Source organism: Triticum aestivum, chromosome 3A (genome assembly GCF_018294505.1).
Source record: "Triticum aestivum cultivar Chinese Spring chromosome 3A, IWGSC CS RefSeq v2.1, whole genome shotgun sequence".
NCBI classification, from domain to species: Eukaryota; Viridiplantae; Streptophyta; class Magnoliopsida; order Poales; family Poaceae; genus Triticum; species Triticum aestivum.
In genome coordinates this window covers 504570077-504585256 of record NC_057800.1, presented here as the reverse complement: position 1 = coordinate 504585256, position 15180 = coordinate 504570077, and positions in this window count along the sequence as shown.

The following is a 15180-nucleotide window of genomic DNA, read 5'->3' as shown; positions in this document are numbered from 1 at the left end:
TGTCGTCGGCCACCTCCGAGGCATAGTCCAGCATGTCGATTAAGTCTTCGACAGTGGCTATTAAGTGGGTGGTGGGTGGGATGTAAAATTCCCTGTGGCCTGCCTCAAGGCTTCGTTGAGCGTGAGCCGCGGACTGGTTATCGACAATAGCCATCATTTGGATCCGGTCCAGCGCCTCGTTCACTAAGGAAAGGCAGGTCGTGTTGGTGTATGAGTGAAGGAAATATGCCATAGAGGCAATAATAAAGTTTTTATTTTATATTTCCTTATTCATGATAAAGGTTTATTATTCATGCTAGAATTGTATTGACCGGAAACCTAAATACATGTGTGAATATATAAACAAATATCGTGTCCCTAGTAAGCCTCTACTAGACTAGCTCGTTGATCAAAGATGGTTAAGGTTTCCTAACCATAGACATGTGTTGTCATTTGATAATGGGATCACATCATTAGGATAATGATGTGATGGACAAGACCCATCAGTTAGCTTAGCATATTGATCGTTCAGTTTATTGTTATTCCTTTCTTCATGTCAAATACATATTCCCTCGACTATGAGATTATGCAACTCCCAGATACTGGAGGAATTCCTTGTGTGCTATCAAACATCACAACGTAACTGGGTGATCATAAAGATGCTCTACAAGTATCTCCGAAGGTGTTTGTTGGGTTGGCATAGATCAACATTAGGATTTGTCACTCCAAGTATCGGAGAGGTATCTCTGGGCCCTCTCGGTAATACACATCATAAGCTTGCAAGCAAATGACTAAGGAGTTGGTCACAAGGTGATGTATTACGGAATGGGTAAAGAGACTTGCCGGTAACGAGATTGAACTAGGTATGAAGATACTGACGATCTAATCTCAGGCAAGTAACATATCGATGGACAAAGGGAATTACGTATGTTGTCATAACGGTTCGACCGATAAAGATCTTCGTAGAATATGTAGGAGCCAATATGTGCATCTAGGTTCCGCTATTGGTTATTGACTGGAGAGGTGTCTCAGTCATGTCTACATAGTTCTCGAACCTGTAGGGTCCGCACGCTTAATGTTTGATGACGATATTGTATTATATGAGTTATGTGATTTGGTGACCGAATGTTGTTCGGAATCCCGGATGAGATCACGGACATGACGAGGAGTCTTGAAATGGTCGAGAGGTAAAAATTGATATATATATATATATATATATATATATATATATATATATATATATATATATATATATATATATATATGAAGGTAGTATTCGGACACCGGAAGTGTTCCGGAGGGTACCGGTACATATCAGGTCACCGGAAGGGGTTCCGGGCACCCCCGGCAAAAGATATGGGCCTTATGAGCCAAGAGGGGAAACACACCAGCCACCAAGGGCTAGTGTGCCCCCCATATGGGCCAAACCAAAGGGAGAAGGAAAGGGGGAAGAAAAAGGAAAGGGGGGATTCGACATCCCCCTTCCCTTTCTCCCCCTCCTCTTTCCTTCCCCCTCCGGTAAATAAGGATTCGGTCCTACTTGGGGCGCCTCCTGGCCTCTCCCCTCTCCCTCCCACCTATATATATGTGGGGGCGCCCCCTAGCACAAACTAGATAATTGTTAGCCGTGTGTGGCGCCCCCCTCCACCGTTTACTCCCACGGTCATGTCTTCGTAGTGCTTAGGTGAAGCCCTGCAAGGATCACTTAACCATCACCGTCACCACGCCGTCATGCTGAAGTAACTCGTGTGCTACTGATGTCTACTACACAACCTTCTTCTTGTAGACGTTGTTGGGCCTCCAAGTGCAGAGGTTTGTAGGACAGTAGCAAATTTCCCTCAAGTGGATGACCTAAGGTTTATCAATCCGTAGGAGGCGTAGGATGAAGATGGTCTCTCTCAAGCAACCAAATAACAAAGAGTCTCTTGTGTCCCCAACACACCCAATACAATGGTAAATTGTATAGGTGCACTATTTCAGCGAAGAGATGGTGATACAAGTGGTATATGGATAGTAGATAAAGGTTTTTGTAATCTGAAATTATGAAAGCAACAAGGTAGCAAGTGATAAAAGTGAGCATAAACGGTATTGCAATGATAGGAAACAAGGCCTAGGGTTCATACTTTCACTAGTGCAAGTCCTCTCAACAATAATAACATAATTGGATCATATAACTATCCCTCAACATGCAACAAAGAGTCACTCCAAAGTCACTAATAGCGGAGAACAAACGAAGAGATTATGGTAGGGTACGAAACCACCTTAAAGTTATTCTTTCCAATCAATCCGCTGGGCTATTCCTATAAGTGTCACAAACAGCCCTAGAGTTCATATTAGAATAACACCTCAAGACACAAATCAACCAAAACCCTAATGTCACCTAGATACTCCAACGTCACCTCAAGTATCCGTGGGTATGATTATACGATATGCATCACACAATCTCAGATTCATCTATTCAACCAACACATAGAACCTCAAAGAGTGCCCCAAAGTTTCTACCAGAGAATCACGATGAAAACGTGTGCCAACCCTTATGCATAGGTTCATGGGCGGAACCCGCAAGTTGATCACCAAAACATACATCAAGTGAATCACGTGGTATCCCATTGTCACCACAGATACGCACGGCAAGACATACATCAAGTGTTCTCAAATCTTTAAAGACTCAATCCGATAAGATAACTTCAAAGAGGAAACTCAATCCATTACAAGAGAGTAGAGGGGGGAAGAAACATCATAGGATCCAAATATAATAGCAAAGCTCGCGATACATCAAGATCGTATCACCTCAAGAACACGAGAGAGAGAGAGATCAAACACATAGCTACTGGTACATACCCTCAGCCCCGAGGGAGAACTACTCCCTCCTCGTCATGGAGAGCACCGGGATGATGAAGATAGCCACCAGAGAGGGATTGCCCCCTCCGACAGGGTGCCGGAACGGGTCTAGATTGGTTTTCAGTGGCTACGGAGGCTTCTGGCGGCGGAACTCCCGATCTATTGTGATCCCCGATCGTTTTAGGGTATATGGAGATATATAGGCGGAAGAAGTACATCAGGGGAGCCACGAGGGGCCCACGAGGGTGGAGGGCACGCCCAGGGGGTGGGCGCGCCCCCTGCCTCGTGGCCTCCTTCTTGCTTCCCTTACGTGGACTCCAAGTCTCCCGGGTTGCTTTCCTTCCAAAAATAAGTTCTGTGAAGTATCAGGTCAATTGGACTCCGTTTGATTTTCCTTTTCTGCGATACTCTAAAACAAGGAAAAACAGAAACTGGCACTGGGCTCTAGGTTAATAGGTTAGTCCCAAAAATCATATAAAATAGCATATAAATGCATATAAAACATCCAAGGTTGATAATATAATAGCATGGAACAATAAAAAATTATAGATACGTTGGAGACGTATCAGCTACCTCGACAACTTGCTGGATCAAGAAGGCGAGGGATGTCACCGAGCTGAACGTGTGCTTTACACGGAGGTGACGTGTGTTCGGTACTTGATCGGTTGAAGCACGAATAAGTTTGACTACATCAACCGCGTTGAGAAACGCTTCCGCTTACGGTATATGAGGGTACGTAGACACACTCCCCCCCTCGTTGATGTGCATCTCCATGGATAGATCATTGTGTGTGCGTAGAATTTTTTGTTTTCCATGCAACGATTTGCAACAGTGGCATCATGAGCCAGGTCTATGCATAGATGATATGCACGAGTAGAACACAAAGAGTTGTGGGCAGTGATAGTCATACTGCTTAACACCAATGTCTTATTTTGATTCGGCGGTATTGTGGGATGAAGCGGCTCGGACCAACCTTACATGTCCACGCACATGAGACTGGTTCCACCGACAGACATGCAACTAGTTTTTCATAAAGGTGGTTGGCGGGTGTCTGTTTCTCCTACTTTAGTTGAATCGAATTTGACTGCGGCCGGTCCATGAAGAAGGTTAAAACAGCAAACTTGACAAAAACACTGTTGTGGTTTGATGCATAGGTAAGAACAGTTTTTGCTAGAAGCCTGTAGCAGCCACGTAAAACTTGCAGCAACAAAGTAGATATACGTTATGATATGTTGTGATGTGATATGGTCAAGACATGATGTGATATACGTTATTGTATGAGATGATCATATTTTGTAAAAGTTATCGGCAACCGGCAGGAGCCTTATGGTTGTCTCTTTATTGTATGAAATGCAAACGCCATGTAATTGCTTTACTTTATCACTATGCATTAGTGATAGTTGTAGAAGCAATAGTTGGCGAGATGACCACGATACAACGATGGAGATCAAGGTGTCGAGCCGTGACGATGGAGATCATGATGATGCTTTGGAGATGGAGATCAAAAGCACAAGATGATGATGGCCATATCATGCCACATATTTTGATTGCATGTGATATTTATATTTTATGCATCTTATTTTGCTTAGTACGGCGGTAGCATCATAAGATGATCCCTTAACTAAATTTCAAGGTAAAAGTATTCTCCCTGAGTATGCACCGTTGCTACAGTTCATCGTGTTGAGACACCATGTGATGATCAGGTGTGATAGACTCTACGTTCACATACAACAAGCCGCATGACAGTTTTGCACACGCGGAATACCTGGGTTAAACTTGACGAGCCTAGCATGTACAGACATGGCCTCGGAACACTAGAGACCGAAAGGTCGAAACAGAATCATATAGTAGATATGATCAACATAGAGACGTTCACCATTGATGACTCCCCCTTCTCACGTGATGATCGGTCATGGGTTAGTTGATTTGGATCATGTATCGCTTAGATTACTTCAGGGATGTCTATTTAAGTGGGAGTTCATTAGTAATTTGATGAGTTGAACTTAATTTATCATGAACTTAGTATTGATAGTTTTGCATATCTATGTTGTAGATCAATAGCTCGCAATATAGCTCCTATTTTTTTATATGTTCCTAGAGAAAACTAAGTTGAAAGATGATAGTAGCAACGATGCGGACTGGGTCCGTGATCTGAGGATTATCCTCATTGCTTCACAGAAAAATTATGTCCTTGATGCACCACTAGGTGACAGACCTATTGCAGGAGCAGATGCAGACGTTATGAATGTTTGGCAAGCTCGATATGATGACTACTTAATTGTTTAGTGCGCCATGCTTTACGGCTTAGAACCGGGACTTCAAAAGCGTTTTGAACGCCACGGAGCATATGAGATGTTCCAAGAGCTGAAATTGGTATTTTAGACGCATGCTCGTGTCGAGAGGTATGATACCTCTGACAAGTACTTTGCCTACAAGATGGAGGAGAATAGCTCAACCAGTGAGCATGTGCTCAGAATGTCTGGGTACTATAATCGCTTGAATCAAGTGGGAGTTAATCTTCCAGATAAGATAGTGATTGACAGAGTTCTCTAGTCACTATCACCAAGCTAATAGAACTTATTGATGAACTATAATATGCAAGGGATGACAAAAACGATTCCCAAGCTCTTCGTGATGCTGAAATCAGCGAAGGTAGAAATCAAGAAAAAGCACCAAGTGTTGACGGTTAACAAGACCACTAGTTTCAAGAAAAAGGGCGAGGGAAAGAAAGGGAACTTCAAGAAGAATGGAAAGCAAGTTAACACTCCCGTGAAGAAGCCCAAAGTTGGACCCATGCCTGAAACAGAATGCTTCTACTGCAAAGGAAATGGTCACTAGAAGTGGAACTGCCCCAAATACTTGGCGGATAAGAAGGATGGCAAAGTGAACAAAGGTATACTTGATATACATGTTATTGATGTGTATTTTACTAGTGTTCATAGTAACCCCTAGGTATTTGATACCGGTTCGGTTGCTAAGATTAGTAACTTGAAACAGGAGTTGCAGAGACTAGTTAAAAGCGAGGTGAGGATGTGTGTTGGAAATGGTTCCAAGGTTGATATGATCACCATCGCACACTCCATCTACCTTCGGGATTAGTGTTGAACCTAAATAAATGTTATTTGGTGTTTGCGTTGAGCATGAATATGAGTAGATCATGTTTATTGCAATACATTTATTCATTTAAGTTAGAGAATAATTGTTGTTATGTTTACATGAATAAAACCTTCTATGGTCAAACACCCAATGTGAATGGTTTATTGAATCTCGATCGTAGTGATACACATATTCATAATATTGACGCCAAAATATGCAAAGTTGATAATGATAGTGCAACATACTTGTGGCACTGTCGTTTAGGTCATATTGGTGTAAAGCGCATGAATAAACTCCATGCAGATGGACTTCTGGAATCACTTGATTATGAATCATTTGATACTTGCGAACCATGCCTCATGGGCAAGATGACTAAAACTTTGTTCTACGAAACAATGGAGCGAGCCAATGACTTATTGGAAATAATGCATACCGATGTATGCGGTCCGATGAGTGTTGAGCCACGCGGCGGGTATCATTATTTTCTAACCTTCACAAATGATTTAAGTAGATATGGGTATATTTACTTAATGAAACACAAGTCTGAAACATTTGAAAAGTTCAAAGAATTTTAGAGTGAAGTAGAGAATCATCATAACAAGAAAATAAAGTTTCTACGATCTGATCACGGAGGCGAATATTTGAGTTACGAGTTTGGCCTTCATTTAAAACAATGTGGAATTGTTTCACAACTCACGCCACCTGGAACACCACAGCGTAATGGTGTGTCCGAACATTGTAACCATACTTTGTTGGATATGGTGTGTTCTATGATATCTCTTACCGGTTTACCACTATCGTTTTGGGGTTATGCCTGAGAGACAGCCGCATTCACGTTAAATAGGGCACCGTCTAAATCCGTTGAGATGACACCGTAGTTTGGCAAAAAAACTAAGTTGTTGTTTCTTAAAGTTTGGGGTTGCAACACTTATGTCAAAAGGCTTCAGCCTGATAAGCTCGAACCCAAATCGGAGAAGTGTGTCTTCATAAGATACCTTAAGGAAACAATCGGGTACACCTTCTACCACAGATCCAAAGGCAAGACCTTTGTTGCTAAGAATGGATCCTTTCTAGAGAAGAGTTTCTCTCGAAAGAAGTGAGTGGGAGGAAAGTAGAACTTGATGAGGTAACTGTACCTTCTCTCGAATTGGAAAGTAGCACATCAGAGAAATCCGTTCCCGTGGTGCCTAGACCAACTAGAGAGGAAGCTAATGATGATGATCATGAAACTTCATATCAAGTTACTGGACCTCATAGGTCGAACAGAGCACGTTCCGCACTACAGTGGTACGGTAATCCTGTCCTAGAAGTCATGTTACTAGACCATGGCGAACCTATGAACTATGAAGAAGCTATGATGAGCCCAGATTCCCATAGATGGCTTGAGGATATGAAATCTGAGATAGGATCCATGTATGAGAACAAACTGTGGACTTTGGTGGACTTGCCCGATTATCGGCAAGCCATTGAGAATAAATGGATCTTCAAGAAGAAGACAGACGCCAATGGTAATGTCACCATCTACAAAGCTCGATGCTACCTCTTGAGCATGCGTTGGTTTTCCCTTGAAGAGGAAAGGGTGATGTAGCAAAGTAGCGTAAGTATTTCCCTCAGTTTTGAGAATCAAGGTATCAATCCAGTAGGAGACAATGCACAAGTCACCTAGTACCTGCACAAACAATCAAGAACCTTGCAACCAACGCGATAAAGGGGTTGTCAATCCCTTCACGGTCACTCACAAAAGTGAGATTTGATAAATATAGTAAATTAAATATTTTTGGTATTTTTGTTGTATAGATTGAGTAAAGATTGCAAAATAGTAAACGAGATGCAATGTAAATAAAAGAGATATGATATAATAAGAAAGAGACCCAGGGGCCATAGGTTTCACTAGTGGTTTCTCTCAAGATAGCATGTATTACGGTGGGTGAACAAATTACTGCCGAGCAATTGATAGAAAAGCGCATAGTTATGAGAATATCTAGGCAATGATCATCAATATAGGCATCATGTCCGTGTCAAGTAGATCGAAACAATTCTGCATCTACTACTATTACTCCACACACCGACCGCTATCCAGCATGCATCTAGAGTATTAAGTTCATAAGAACAGATTAACACATTAAGCAAGATGACATGATGTAGAGGGATAAACTCAAGCAATATTATATAAACCCCATCTTTTTATCCTCGATGGAAACAATACAATACGTGCCTTGCTTCCCCTACTTTCACTTGGAAAGGACACTGCAAGATTGAACGCAAAGCTAAGCACTTCTCCCGTTGCAAGAAAGATCAATCTAGTAGGCTAAACTAAACCGATAATTCAAAGAGACTTGCAAAGATATCAAATCATGCATATAAGAATGAAGAGAAGAACCAAATAATATTCATAGATAATCTTGTTCATAAACCCACAATTCATCGGATCTCGACAAACACACCGCAAAAGAGTATTACATCGAATAGATCTCCAAAAACATCGAGGAGAACTTTGTATTGAGAATCAAAGAGAGAGAGAATAAGCCATCTAGCTAATAACTATGGACCTGAAGGTCTATGGTAAACTACTCACGCTTCATCGGAGAGCTATGGTGTTGATGTAGAAGCCCTGCGTGATCGATTCCCCCTCCGGCAGATCGCCGGAAAAGGACCCAAGATGAGATCTCATGGGTACAGAAGGTTGCGGCGGTGGAAAAGTGGTTTCGTGGCTCTCTGCGATGTTTCTAGGGTATAAGAGTATATATAGGCGGAAGAAGTACGTCGGTGTTGCTACAAGGGCCCACGAGGGTGGGGGCGTGCCCTCCTACCTCGTGGCCGCCTCGTGGCATTCCAGACTTCAACTCTAAGTTTTCTGGTTTGCTTTCGGTCCAAGAAAGATCATCACGAAGGTTTCATTCCGCTTGGATTCCGTTTGGTATTCCTTTTCTGTGAAACTCTAAAATAGGAAAAAAACATAAACTGGCACTCGGTCTTCGGTTAATAGGTTAGTCCCAAAAATAATATAAAAGAGCATTTTACAGCCCATTAAACATCCAAAATAGATAATATGATAGCATCGAACAATCAAAAATTATAGATATGTTGGAGACGTATCAAGCATCCCCAAGCTTAATTTCTGCTCGTCCTTGAGTAGGTAAATGATAAAAATAGAATCTTTGATGTGGAATGCTACCTAACATAATTATCAATGTAATTTTGTTTATTGTGGCATGAATGTTCAGATTCGAAAGATTCAAAATAAAAGTTTAATATTGACATAAAATAATAATACTTCAAGCATACTAACGAAGTAATCATGTCTTCTCAAAATAACTTGGCCAAAGAAAGCTATCCCTACAAAATCATATAGTTTGGCTCTGCTCTATCTTCATCACACAAAATATTTAAATCATGCACAACCCCAATGACAAGCCAAGCAATTGTTTCATACTTTTGATGTTATCAAACTTTTTCAATCTTCACACAATACATGAGCGTGAGCCATGGACATAACACTATAGGTGGAATAGAATGGTGGTTGTGGAGAAGACAAAAATGAGAAGATAGTCTCACATCAACTAGGCGTATCAACGGGCTATGGAATTGCCCATCAATAGATATCAATGCGAGTGAGTAGGGATTGCCATGCAACAGATGCACTAGAGCTATAAGTGTGTGAAAGATCAAAAAGAAACTAAGTGGGTGTGCATCCAACTCGCTCGCTCATGAATACCTAGGGCATTTTGAGGAAGCCCATCATTGTAATATACAAGCCAAGTTCTATAATGAAAAATTCCCACTAGTATATGAAAGTGACAAAATAGGAGACTCTCTATCATGAATATCATGGTGCTACTTTGAAGCACAAGCGTGGAAAAGGATTGTAGCATTGCCCCTTCTCTCTTTTTCTCTCTTTTTTTATTTGGGCCTTTTCTCTTTTTTTATGGCCTCTTTTTTTCCTTTTTATTTATTTTTCGATCGGAGTCTCATCTCGACTTGTGGGGGAATCATAGTCTCCATCATCCTTTCCTCACTGGGACAATGCTCTAATAATGAAGATCATCACACTTTTATTTACTTACAACTCAAGAATTACAACTTGATATTAGAACAAAATATGTCTCTATGTGAATGCCTCCAGCGGTGTACCGGGATGTGCAATGAATCAAGAATGACATGTACGAAAAATAATGAGTGGTGGCTTCGCCACAAATACGATGTCAACTACATGATCATGCAAAGCAATATGACAATGATGAAGCGTGTCATAATAAATGGAACGGTGGAAAGTTACATGACAATATATCTCGGAGTGGCTATGGAAATGCCATAATAGGTAGGTATGGTGGCTATTTTGAGGAAGGTAAATGGTGGATTTATGGTACCGATGAAAGTTGCGCGGTACTAGCGAGGCTAGCAACGGTGGAAGGGTGAGAGTGCGTATAATCCATGGACTCAACATTAGTCATAAAGAACTCACATACTTGTTGCAAAAATCTAGTAGTTATTGAAATGAAGTAGTACACACATGCTCCTAGGGGGATATATTGGTAGGAAAAGACCATCGCTCATCACTGACCGCCACTCATAAGGAAGACAATCAAAAAATAAATCATGCTCCGACTTCATCACATAATGGTTCACCATGCGTGCATGCTACGGGAATCACAAACTTTAACAAAAATATCTCTCAAATTCACAACTACTCAACTAGCATGACTCTAATATCAGCATCTTCATATCTCAAAACAATCATAAAGAATCAAACTCCTCATAGTATTCAATGCACTTTATATGGAAGTTTTTATTATACCCATCTTGGATGCCCATCATATTAGGACTAATTTTATAGCCAAAGAAAATTACCATGTTGTTCTAAAAGACTCTCAAAATAATATAAGTGAAGCATGAGAGATCAATAATTTCTATAAAATAAAACCACCACCGTGCTCTAAAAAGATATAAGTGAAGCACATAGAGCAAAAATTATCTAGCGCAAAAGATATAAGTGAAGCACATAGAGTATTCTAATAAATTACGATTTATGCGTGTCTCTCCCAAAAGGTGTGTACAGCAAGGATGACTGTGGTAAACTAAAAAGCAAAGAATCAAATCATTCAAGACGCTCTAAGCAAAACACATATCATGTGGTGAATAAAAATATAGCCTCAAGTAAAGTTACCGACAGACGAAGACGAAAGAGGGGATGCCTTCTGGGGCATCCCCAAGCTTAGGATTTTGGTTGTCATTGAATTTTACCTTGGGGTGCCTTGGGCATCCCCAATCTTAGGCTCTTGCCACTCCTTATTCCAAAATCCATCAAATCTTTACCCAAAAACTTGAAAACTTCACAACACAAAACTTCAACAGGAAATCTCATGAGCTCCGTTAGTATAAGAAAATAAACCACCACTTTAAGGTACTGTAATGAACTCATTATTTATTTATATTTGTGTTAAACCTACTGTATTACAACTTCTCTATGATTCATACCCCCCGATGCTACTCATAGATTCATCAAAATAAGCAAACAACACACGAAAAACAGAATCTGTCAAAAGAAGAACAGTGTGTAGCAATCTGGAGATTTCTAGTACTTCTATAACTCCAAAAATTCTGAGAAATTAGGACGACCAGTATAAAAACTATATTGATATACTTCAGTTGGAATTGGTATTTTATCGCCCTCTAGCAAAAAATGATAATTATTTTCGTGAGCGCATACTGTCTGTTTTTAACAGCAAGATCAAACAACTATCACCCAAGAAGATCCTAAAGGCTTTACTTGGCACAAACACTAATTAAAACATAAAAAACACAATCATAACATAATCTAGATTAATTATTTATTACTAAATAGGAGAAAAAAAGCAAAGAACAAAAATAAAATTGGGTTGCCTCCCAACAAGTGCTATTCCTTGAAGCCATTAAGCTAGGCATCTATAATTTTAATGATGCTCACATGAAAGATAGCAATTGAAACATGAAGGGAGCATGATGAAGCATATGTAAATCGCATCAAAGTCTAACATACTTCCTATGCATAGGCATTATATAAGCAAACAAATTACCAAGACAAGCAAAAACTAGCATATGCAAGGAAGGAGAAAGAAACAATAGCAATCTCAACATAACGAGAGGTAATTTAGTGACACAAAATTTTTTACAACCATATTTTCCTCTCTAATAATAATTACATGTAGGATCATAATCAAATTCAACAATATAGTTATCACATAAAAATTTCTCTTCATGATCCACATGCATGCAAAGTTGACACTCTTCCAAAATAGTGGGATTATCATAAAATAAAGTCATGATCTCTCCGTACCCACTTTTATCAAAAACTTCATAACATTGAACGTTATCCAAATATGTGGGATATAAAGTTGACACTCTTCCAAACCCACTTTCAATATTATTGCAGACATTATTATCAATCTCATATTCATCATGGGGCTTAAATAAACTTTTAAGATTATAAGAAGAATCATCCCAATCATGATCATTGCAACAAGTAGTAGACATAGCAAAATTAACATCCCCAAGCTTAGGGTTTTGCATGTTATTAGCACAATTGATATTAATAGAATTTATAATAACATCATTGCAATCATGCTTTTCATTCAAAGATCTACCGTGAATCACTTCATAAAGTACTTCATCACAATTTTCAGATTCACGGATTTCAAGCAAAACCTCATAATGATAATCTAGTGCACACAACTCACTAGCAATTGGTTCATCATAATTGGATCTCTTAAAAAGATTAGCAAGTGGATGAGAATCCATAAACTTTTAGCAAGCAAAGATGCAAGCAAAAAGAAGGCACATGGTAACACAAGCAAACAAAAGATCGAACGGAAGAGGGGCGAAGAAAAAGGCGAAGGTTTTCGAAAATCGTTTTAGAAGCGGGGGAGAGGAAAATGAGAGGCGAATGGCAAATAACGTAATGCGAGGGAGAAGAGTTTATGATGGGTACTTGGTATGTCTTGACTTGGCATAGATCTCCCCGGCAACAGCGCCAGAAATCCTTCTTGCTACCTCTTGAGCATGCGTTGGTTTTCCCTTGAAGAGGAAAGGGTGATGCAGCAAAGTAGCGTAAGTATTTCCCTCAGTTTTGAGAACCAAGGTATCAATCCAATAGGAGATAATGCACAAGTCACCTAGTACCTGCACAAATAATCAAGAACCTTGCAACCAACGTGATAAAGGGGTTGTCAATCCCTTCACGGTAACTCGCAAAAGTGAGATCAGATAAAGATAGTAAAGTAAATATTTTTGGTATTTTTGTCGTATAGATTGGAAAGTAAAGATTGCAAAATAGTAAATGAGATGCGATGTAAATAAAAGAGATACAATATAATAAGAAAGAGACCCGAGGGCCATAGGTTTCACTAGTGGCTTCTCTCAAGATGGCATGTATTACGGTGGGTGAACAAATTACTGCCGAGCAATTGATAGAAAAGCGCGTAGTTATGAGAATATCTAGGCAATGATCATGAATATAGGCATCACGTTCGTGTCAAGTAGACCGAAACAATTCTGCATCTTCTACTATTACTCCACACGTCGACCGCTATCCAGCATGCATCTAGAGTATTAAGTTCATAAGAATAGAGTAACGCATTAAGCAAGATGACATGATGTAGAGGGATAAGCTCAAGCAATATGATATAAACCCCATCTTTTATCCTCAATGGCAACAATACAATACGTGCCTTGCTGCCCCTACTGTCACTGGGAAAGGACACCGCAAGATTGTACCCAAAGCTAAGCACTTCTCCCATTGCAAGAAAGATCAACCTAGTAGGCCAAACTAAATTGATAATTCGAAGAGACTTGCAAAGATATCAAATCATGCATATAAGAATTCAGAGAAAAACCAAACAATATTCATAGATAATCTTGTTCATAAACCCACAATTCATCAGATCTCAACAAACACACCGCAAAAGAGTATTACATCGAATAGATCTCCAAGAACATCGAGGAGAACTTTGTATTGAGAATCAAAGAGAGAGAAGAAGCCATCTAGCTAATAACTATGGACCTGAAGGTCTGTGGTAATCTACTCACGCATCAACGGAGAGGTTATGGTGTTGATGTAGAAGCCCTCCTCGGCAGATCCCCGGAAAAGGCCCCAAGATGGGATCTCACGGGTATAGAAGGTTGCGGCAGTGGAAAAATTGTTTCGTGGCTCTCTGCGATGTTTCTAGGGTATAAGAGTATATATAGGTGGAAGAAGTACGTCGGTGGAGCTACGAGGGGCCCATGAGGGTGGGGGCGCGCCCTCCTGCCTTGTGTCCGCCTCGTGGCGTTCCAGACTTCAACTCCAAGTCTTCTGGTTTGCTTTCGGTCCAAGAAAGATCATCGCGAAGGTTTCATTCCATTTGGATTCTGTTTGGTATTCCTTTTCTGCAAAACTCAAAAATAGGCAAAAAAACAGAAACTGGCACTGGGCCTCCGGTTAATAGGTTAGTCCCAAAAATAATATAAAAGAGCATTTCAAAGCCCATTAAACATCCAAAATAGATAATATAATATCATGGAACAATCAAAAATTATAGATACGTTGGAGACATATCAAGCATCCCCAAGCATAATTCATGCTCGTCCTCGAGTAGGTAAATGATAAAAATAGAATTTTTGATGTGGAATGCTACCTAACATAATTATCAATGTAATTTTCTTTATTGTGGCATGAATGTTCAGATCCGAAAGATTCAAAAAAAAGTTTAATATTGACATAAAAATAATAATACTTCAAGCATACTAACAAAGTAATCATGTCTTCTCAAAATAAAATGGCCAAAGAAAGATATCCCTACAAAATCATATAGTCTGGCTATGCTCTATCTTCACCACACAAAATATTTAAATCATGCATAACCCTGATGACAAGCCAAGCAATTGTTTCATACTTTTGATGTTCTCAAACTTTTTCAATCTTCACACAATACATGAGCGTGAGCCATGGACATAGCACTATAGGTGGAATAAAATGGTGGTTGTGGAGAAGACAAAAAGGAGAAGATAGTATCACATGAACTAGGCATATCAATGGGCTATGGAGATGCCCATCAATAGATAGCAATGTGAGTGAGTAGGGGTTGCCATGCAACGGATGCACTAGAGCTATAAGTGTATGAAAGCTCAAAAAGAAACCAAGTGGGTGTGCATCCAACTCGCTCGCTCACGAAGACCTAGGGCATTTTGAGGAAGCCCATCATTGGAATATACAAGCCAAGTTCTATAATAAAAAATTCCCACTAGTATATG